The sequence below is a fragment of the Carlito syrichta genome, unplaced genomic scaffold (assembly GCF_000164805.1).
Source record: "Carlito syrichta isolate Samal-C Ts95f unplaced genomic scaffold, Tarsius_syrichta-2.0.1 Scaffold309727, whole genome shotgun sequence".
Taxonomy (NCBI): Eukaryota; Metazoa; Chordata; class Mammalia; order Primates; family Tarsiidae; genus Carlito; species Carlito syrichta.
The window spans coordinates 231,262-241,234 of record NW_007253823.1 but is presented as its reverse complement, the minus strand read 5'-3'; the positions used below and the strand labels follow the sequence as shown (position 1 = coordinate 241,234).

General features: G+C 36.3%; 1 pseudogene; it reads left to right on the top strand.

Annotated features, from left to right (window-relative positions):
* Positions 1-6,233: 6,233 nt before the first annotated feature.
* LOC110596505 lies at positions 6,234-6,413 on the top strand (annotated as a pseudogene).
* Positions 6,414-9,973: the final 3,560 nt, after the last annotated feature.

The window sequence follows — 9,973 nt, the reverse complement described above, 5'->3', positions numbered from 1 at the left end:
TTTTGTATATTGAGTTGTATAATTTATATTGAGTTTCTTATAATTTGGCATAATACAATATTATAGCAATGAGTAATTATTACCATCGCTGCAGAGTCAGTGGCAAATTCAACATCCTAAAAATGACTTGAATTAACTTGGATAATAAGGCTACTATGCAATTAAAATCTTATTTTGGGCTTCATAAATCTTGTTATGTCCCCAACTTATATAGTGAACATTTGTTTTAGTCCATAAGGGTTAGTGCTAAATCTTTTTAAATACATCCTGCTACTAAAACCAAAACATCTCAATTTTGTCTTTTCTTATGTATCTATCTGCTTTTAGCATACAACTTTAGCAACACTTTTAATTTACAAACCTCATTGAGAAACCACAAGTTTTCTTAATGAATTTATAGATTTTCTTTCTCAACTCTCTCTGGAATCACACAGCCTATTAATCTTAGCTGATTTTAGTATCCATATTGACAACATTGAAGATGGGTTTGGTGTAAGTGTTATTTTCCTCTTTAATTTTCTTGGCTTCACTTGGCCCGTCCCTCAGATGAATCTATCATGGAAGGAACAGACCATTTCCACTATCAGCATCAACTCTTATTAACTGTGTTCTTTTGGTGAGTAAGATACCCAGTACTCTTCATGATTCCTTAGTTTTTAGCATTTTATGTTATTCTTGCAATTTCATGTATGTTTATTTCTTTAGCAACAAATATTTCATATTTATTTGGTTTCAAAATAATTCATCTCTTACATTGACATTTCAGTCCAATATAATTGTTGACTTCCTATGACATCTGCCAATGATTTGTCAATTATAATTCTCATTGTGCATTCTAGCAGAGATACAGTGTCTTTTACTTTTGCTGAAAAAAGCCCTTAAGTAATCATTAATATTATAGGTATTTATGTCATCACATCATTATGTACTTTAAATTGACTTATTGTTTTTTTCTACCATAGCCAAATAGTAAAAATATTTTGTTGGTAGACATTATGCTATTAGACATTTGCCACTTCAACTATCTAATAAGATAATAAAGATTTGATGAATATTTCTTTACAATTTTGTTTATTCTAATTTTGTTTGTGAGTGTACATGTATGTCTTTTTATTTGTAGCCTGCAAGTTTGGGCTTATAAGTATATAATTTTCAGTGGTGACTGTTCAATGTCCACAATAAAGAGGTCCAGATGGAGAGAATAAAATTCATTGGGTGACTAGCATTTGTTTTCAGGAAAAGAAAAAAATCCTACTACTGATGTGAGTTCATCAACTGGGTAGAATTTAATTCTGTCCTCTAAGTACATTGGGAGCAATAGTTACTAATTATTATTAAGTGAGTAGCTTGTCTCAATCGAAATTACCTTAATTAACATGTTTAGCCATTATTTTCTCTTGACTATTTTATTTATCTTATTTTTAAGGTTTGTCCTAAGACATAGGAAATTAATGAAGATTCTCAGTCAAATTCCTTGATCAAAGTCATGTAAATATTGTAAGTGGAAAATTCAAAATATTCAGGTTCTAGGCTTGCTTTTTCTAACAGTGCAGTTTCTATTGTACTAATGTCATAGAAATACTAGATTGTTATTTGATATGAAGTATTAAATTATTTATATGTATTTGAATAATGTGGTAACACTTTATATAGAACAATTTCCCCCTGGATCTCACAGAACAAATTTCTTATGTTTTCTCATTTATCTTTATAACATCCCACTGATGTTAGGAACTAATTTTTATTGCCTCTGTTGTTTGAGAAATGTAGTACTTCTTACTACTAATATCATTATGAACAGAATCAAAATGACTAACTTTACATAGCCAGGTCTTAAGGATTGAAACTGAGGCATTTTGGTGATAACAGTTAACTGAGAATGTAAAATATACGTATTTGTCAGAGTTCTTCAGCTAAACACAGCCAATAGAATATATGTACCATTGGCTCTCCATATTCACAAACTGAATACCTGTGGTTGGTTGAATCTGAGAATGCAGAATGTGACTTTTTTTCTTGCCCTTATTCCCCAAATAATACCTTATAACAACTATTTAGATAACATTCATAATGTATTAGGTATTGTAAGTAATCTGGAAATGATTTAAATATATGGGAGGGTGTGAGTGAGTTATATGCAAGTACTAAGCCATTTTATACAAGAAACTTGAGCATCTGAAATCCTCAGTGGATACTGAGGGATAACTGTGTGTGTGTGTGTGTGTGTGTGTGTGTAGTGTAATCTTGATTAGAGATTATGATGGCTTGGATTTAGATAGTAATGGTATAGGTAACAGTGGAGAGATATAGTGATAGTGAAAAAAACAGAAATAGAAAGATGACGGAGAGATAGAGATATTTTAAGGAATTGACGTATATAACTGGGGGAACTGGCAAATCCAAAATCTGTAAAAGTCAGGTTGATGAGGTGGAAATTCAAGTAGGAGATGATTTTTCAGTCTTGAGTCTGCAGGCTGAAAACGTAGGCAGGGTTTCTTTGTTTCAGTCTTTGGAATTCCTTTTTTTTTTTTTTGTATTTCTTATTTTTTAAATATATTTTGCTTTGTTTTTTGCAAATAATATATTTGTTATATTTTATTTTAAAGATGTGTGGTACAATTCAGGATTAAGTATACAACTGGGCATCGCACAGGTGAAGTTTGGGAGAATTCTTTTTTTTCAAGTACTGTATTTTATTTTAAAGATGTGGGGTGCAAGTCAAGATTAGGTACATAATCTATGTTTAGGAAAATTTGGGGCCTCCAGCTGGTCCACACATCCCCTGGTTTAGGATCAGGTGTGCTTTATGTTGCTACTTCCCCCAACCTTCTTCTTTCCCCTGGTGGTGTCCCAGAACTGCAGGTCCCTTCGTTGTGCTATTGTTCAGTTTCCACTTATGAGGGAGAACATGTGGTATTTGGTTCTTCTTTTTTTTTTTTTTTTGAGTTGGAATCTGCTCTGTCGCCCAGGCTGGAGTGCAGTGGCACACACTGGGCCACCGCAGCCTTGACCTGCTGGGCTCAGGTGATCCTTCCGCCTCAGCCTTCCAAGTAGCTAGAACTACAGGCACATGTCACCACGGTCAGCTAATTTTTTTTTTTTAATTGTAGAGACGAGGTCTCACCATGTTACCCAGGTTGGTCTTGAACTGAGCTTAAGCAATCCTTTTGCCTTGGCCTCCCAAAGTGTTGGAATTACAAGTGATTACAAGTTTGAAACACTGTGCCCGGCCTTGTATTTGGTTCTTTGTTTCTGGGATAGATCGCTAAGAATGATTGTCTCTAATTCCGTCTAATTTGCTGAGAAGTCCATGATTTTGTCCTTGTTTATGACTGCACAGTATCCCACCATGTATATGTACCACATTTTTCTTTATCCAGTCTATTTTTGATGGGCAGTAGGGCTAGTTCCATGTTTTTGCTATTGTGAATAGTGCAGCAATAAACATGCATGTGCAGGTATCGTTTTGGAGGACCATTTGTGTTCCTCTGAGTATATTCCCAGGAGAGGAACTGCTGAATCATATAGAAGGTCAATTTCTAGTTCCCTTAGGTATCACCACACTATTTTCCAAAGAGGTTGGACTAGCTTGCACTTCCATCAACAGTGTAGAAGTTTCCCATTTTCTCTGCACTTGTGCCAGCATCTATTGTGTTTTGATTTATTAATGACGGTTATCCTTACTGGGGTAAGGTGGTATCTCTGCGTGGTTTTAATTTGTAAATATTTCTCTGATTATTAGTGCAGCGTAGCATTTTTTCCTGCATCTGTTGTCTACTTGTGTGTCTCCTTTTGAAGAGTGTTTATTTATGTTCTTTGCCCAGTTTTTAACAGGGTTGTTTGTTTTTTTTCCTTTCAGTTTTTTGGCGTTCCTTGTCAATCCGGGATGTTAGGTCTTTGTCAGATATGCAGTTAGTAAATATCTTTTTCTCCATTCTGTGGGTTGTCTCCTCGCACTCTTGATGGTTTATTTTGCTGTGCAAGAGCTTTCACTTTGATAAGGTCCCAATTGTCTATCTTATCTTTTATGGCATATGCTTCGGGGTGATGATCAAAAATTGATTGCCTACTCCAATGTGCATAAGGGTGTCCCCTGCGTTTTCTTCTAAAGTTCTTATAGTTTGAGGTTTTACATTTAGATATTTGATCCATTTAGAGTTGATTTTTTAATATGGCGATAGGTGGGAGTCCTGTTTCATTCTTTTGCATGTAGTCGGCCAGTTTTCCCAGCACCACTTGCTGAATAAGGTCTCCTCTCCCCAGTGGTTGTTATTAATGTCTTTGTCAAAGTAACCTCAGTCTTTGCTCTAAATCCTTCAACTGATTGGATGAGGCTACCTGATGTTATAGAGGATAATCTACTTTACTGGAAGTCTACTGATTGCAAATAGTAATTGCATAAAACAAAACAAAACAAAAACCTTCTCGGCCACATCTAGACTTTCTGGGGAAAAAACCCAAACATTTTTGGTATTTGAACAAACAACTGGAACCATAGATCAGTCAAGTTGACACATAATGTTAATCATCACAGCTTGACAAATCTTCTAAACTTGGTAATATGCTTGGTATATTCAGAAGGAATACATGATTATTATGGATAACATTCTTGCAATGCATCTTTACATTTATGCTGTATGTGGACTTATGGTTAAAATGCATATGTGATTTGTGAATGTGGAGATAGACAATTCAATCAGAATATATGATTACCATTTTCTTGGTCCCAGACATTTAATATATAGTGTTTGATTACTATGTACTGTGCTAATCACAGGGAATAGTGCAGTTAGCAAAATGGATACGGTTTTATGCTCTTTGACCTTGCTGCTAGGGCTGTGTTCAAATTGAGTGGTTATTTATATAAACGTGCCTGAGACTAACTTTGTGAAACTTTTTAAAAGACTGGTCATATTTTTGGCACCAAGACTGTGATGTATTTTGGTATGATGAATGTTTGATATCTTAATTTTTATATATTATATAAAAGCAGCACTAGCACTAAAAAGGATTAGATGTTTTTAATAAATAATATAATTTGTGTATTATAGTTTTGGTCCTCTTTAATCATCAGTATCTCTCCCTATTAACAAATGTTTTAATGAAGGAAATGAAAGACAAACCCTCCTTTCTGATCTCTTTTTATTTGTATATATTCTCCCATGCCTTAGTCTTAAGTATTTCTTTCTTAAAACATGTTATAAGCTTTCCTACTTTGCTACTGATACAAGTGAGCTTCAAAAAGATTGTAGAAAAGATGGAATTAAAAGATAAAAATTAAAATTATAAACATTATTTCTCAACAGACACTCCATCAACTTCAAGACACTTTTGTAAGTGATGATACCAGTCATTTAATTAATTTTTAAAGAACTGAGGTTCCTGGGAATTTAATCATGTCAATACAGTCTTTTCTTTATGTTCTTGACTAATGAAAAATGAGTGCTCTTTACACTTTTTTGTAAGATCAGGAAACACAAAGAAGTCAGAAGGAGCTGAGCATAGACTGTAAGGTGGATGACTCTGTTTGGTATATTCATTGAAACACTCAAAAAACTGCCCTAGCTCGACGAACAGAATGATGAGGGGCATTGTTTTGGTGAAGAACTCTTCGGTAAAGCTTTTCTGGGCATTTTTCTCTGTACATTCTCATAATAAGCAGATATTATGATTACTTGGCCCTACAGATAGTCAACAAACAAAATGCCTTGAGCACACCAAAGAAACTGTGGCCATGACCTTTGCTCTTGAACAGATCACTTTTGCTTTGACTGAATTACTTTCACCTCTTGGTCCCCATTGCTTTGATCGTGCTTTGTCTTTAGGATTCTACTGTTTGGTAAAGCCATGTTTTATCTCCTGCTATGATTCTTCAAAGAAATACTTCGGGATCCTGGTCCCATTTGTTTAAAAATTCCATTGAAAGCTCTGCTCTGAAAACTGTAAATTAAAACCACAATGATCTTACACCAGTCAGAATGCAGAGAAAAGGTAACACACAGTACTGATGGGGATGTAAATTAGTAAACCTCTATGGAAAACAGCATGGAGATTTTTCTCAAAGAACTAAAAATAAAACCACCATCCAATCAGGTAATCCTACAACGGGATATACATGCAAAGGAAAATAAATCATTATATCAAAAGTATACTTCCATTCTCTTGCTGAGCAATGCCAGGGGGAGCACCAGAAGCCCGGGATCCGAGCAGGATGCTTGGATCGTTTTAAGAAAATGGCAAACAAACCGGACATGGGAGAAATCACCAGCTTCGATAAGGCCAAGCTGAAGAAGACGGAGATGCAGAAGAACACCTTGCCCACCAAAGAGACCATCGAGCTGGAGAAGCCGAGTGAAACTTCCCAAGTCTGGAAGATCTCCCCACGCCCATCATCTGTGAGACTCCAGTCGTGATGTGGAGGAAGAGCCACCTGCGAGATGGACACAAGACACAAACTGCACTGTAAACCTGGGCACTCCCCGCCATGACACTGACCCATGGGTCTCGGAGGGGAACCCCCCTCCCAATCGGACTGCTAAATTCTCCGGTTTGTCATGGAAAGTTATAGAAAATTATTTGTATGATTATTGAAAATAAAACCCCTCGTGGCATGGCAAAATATATATATACTTCCATTCACATGCTTATTACAGCACTGTTCACAATGGCAAAAGATATGGAATCACCTAAGTGTCCATCAGTGGAGGATTAGTTTGAGAAAATGTGGTATGCTTATACATACATAGACACATACACCATGGAGTATTACTGTCACAAATAAAATGAAAGTATGTGTCTTTTGCAGCAACATGTTTAATACTGGAGGCCATTATTTTAAGGGAAACAGTTCAGACACAAAAAGTCAAATACCTAGTGTTCTCACTCATAAGTGATAGCTAAATAATGTTTGCACGTGGACACAGAACTGAAATAATAGACATTGGAATGTAGAGTGAAAAGATTGACAAAGGAGACCTGGAAGGGTTGGAAGGTGGGAGGGATGAGCAATTACTTAATACGATGTACATTGTTTTGCTAAATGTATATTATTTACGCCAAAAGCTCAGACTTTACCGCTATATAACTACACGTGTACTCCTTACATTTTTACAAAACAAACAAAAACCAAAACAAAACATAAAAAGCCCCAGCAAGATTTATTGCTCTTGTCTGTAGCCGATCTGGCTGCTATGGTTTTGAGACCCAGCGTGTGGAAAGTTTGCTCAGCTTCAGTTTTCAATCAGAATTGTGCAAGCTGAACCAAGTGACATGCCTGCAATGTTGGCTTTTGTTTCTGATGTCAATTGTCAGGCCTCTTTAATGAGGGCATGAATCAGATGATTTTTTTCTTTGAAAATTGACGTGGATGTTCTGCTACTATAGGCTTCATCTCCAACATCACCTTATCACTTTTTAGAAAGGACATATCCATTTGTAAACTGCTGATTTTTGGGGGACGTTGTCCCCATGAACCTTTTGTAAAATACCAATGTTCTTGCCATTCTTCCACTTGAGCTTCACCATAATTTGAAATCTGTTCTTGCTTTAATTTTAACAGAATTCACACTGCTCTGATAGGGACTCATTTCAATCTGATGTCTTATCCTTATTAGTGCTTCCAACTAGATCCTTTTCAGACAGTCTGTATAATAAGTTAGTATGTGTTTCTTTTGGTGAAATCAATTAGAATCTATGCATACATTTTTTTCATAATACGCATTTTCTATGAGTGTTTTGAAAACCCCTCATACACCTGGGATTCTTTTGTATTCTGTGTATTTCACTGCTGTACTGACCACAAAAAAAGCTCTAGGCTTGACTGTTATTGTTGCATTTGCTGTCGTTGCCCTGTCTTTCCTGGGTTACTGAATGTTTCTGTGCTGCACTGAGTACATTTCCCTTGTCTTCTCCACTTGCTTTTCTTTGACTGGCTTTCAGGTCTGCACTTTCTCTACTGGACCTGGGTCAGGTTGCAGGTATGTGGTCCTTTGCAGAATTTCAACCCCAAGTCCTCATAAAAAAAAAAAAAACTAATCTCGGGGATTGTGTTGTGCTTTCTGAATAGTACTTATACTGCAAAGTTTCATTTTTTTGTCCAGTGAATAATAATAAACACCTTACCTAGGATTGCATCTTTTCAAAATAATTGACCTTTGAGAAATAGAGATCTCTGACACCTATGACTATATATATTTGATAAGAATATAGTTTTGGCCGTGGTCAAATGGGAACAAAGAGGATGGATTTTCATTGGTGTAAAGAAGAGTAATTAGTATGTGAAAAGATGTTCAGCATCATTAGACATCAAGAAATCAAATCCGCAATCAAAAATACAATGTCATTCTTGAACTTTCTGCCCCCCACTAAGATGTTTATAATTAACAAGTTGAAAGGGAAGCCCATAAACACTGCTGGTAAAAATGTAAAATGGTGCAGCTGCTTTGGGAAACTGTTAGTTCTTCAAAAGGTTAAATGGAGTTTTCATAGGATCCAGCAATTCCACTCATAGGCGTGTGAGAAATAGGGACATATGTCTGTTAGTCACCAGGTTAGGGGTGACTAACAGACATAAGGGGTGCTGTTCCTGGTGTGAGATAGTCCATAACAGATTCTTGTGTTCACATTTGGAATGAATTTGCAAACAGACACACAGAGCAGTAGAATAAGCAAGTAGCTTTATTAAGCAAAGAAGAATATGCTACCAAGAAGACAGCTGGTGGAAACAGCCCACAGAAAACTTCTGCTTCTGCATTCAACTCTTGTTGAACTATAACTTTTATTTTTAGGTGTGTTGAGTGGGTTTAAGGGTGGGTTTTCTCTAGAAATGGGTAGTTTTAGGGCTGGGACTCTGTCACTCCTCCCTCTGTCTGGCGTGGGAGTTTCAGGTCTTATAAAATCATACCAGCACTGTCATGGTGTCAGATGTATCATGGGAGTGGAAGGTCCTCCTAGGGTAATTTTATGTGAACAGTTTTATAATGAAGGTGGGAGTAGGTTATAGTTGTCTTAGGTCAACCTTGGCTATTGATGTGCGTGCTCCAGGTGGTCTTTAAGCTAGTTTCTGCCTTGATGGTTGACTGTCAGCCTCAAGCATCCTGGATAGATAGACTAAAATGCTGCAGGTGTAGGGTAACAGTCTATCAGGTCGGTAGGTGTGAAGTTTCCTATAGCTAGGCTGCTTGCTTGCATGCATGATTTTGCAAGAACTGCTGTAGACATCAATGAACTTGAAACTTTCCTACAAGTCCAGAAGTTTTCTTAGTCTAACCTGCCAACTCTATCATGGCCCCAAAAACTTATGTACAGATGTTCATAGCGGCATCATACAAAATAGCTAAAAACAGAAACAATCCAATTTTTTTGTCAACTGATGAATGAATAAATAAAATACATTATATTCATATAATGGGCTACAGTAGTCTCCAATTATCGGCGGGGAATAGGTTCCAAGACACCCAGTAGAAATGTAAAACCCTGGCTGGTACTGAGTCCTAGATGTAATATGTTTTTTTCTTGTATGTATATACCTATGATACATTTATAAATTAGGCACAGTACGACGTTAGTAACTAATAAAAAAAAAACAATTATATTCAATATGCCAGCATCACTACTCTTGCACTTCGTGCCATTCTTAGTAAAATAAGGGTTATTTGAACACAATAACTGTGATCTGATAATGAGATGGTGACTAAGTAACTAATGAGTGGGGAGTGTCTACTGTGTGAGGCTGCTGGACAAAGGGATGATTCTTCTTCCGGTCAAGGTGAAACAGGATGGCCCAAGATTTCACCACACTATTCAGGTCACAAATAATTTTTAATGAATGCATTGTTTATTTCTGAAAATTTCCACTTAACATCTGTGGACTGTGGTTGATTGTGGATAACAGAAACCATAAGAAGCAAAAACTTGTCTAAGGGGGACTACTGTATTATTCACCAATCAAAACAATGCAGTACATAGTACGACA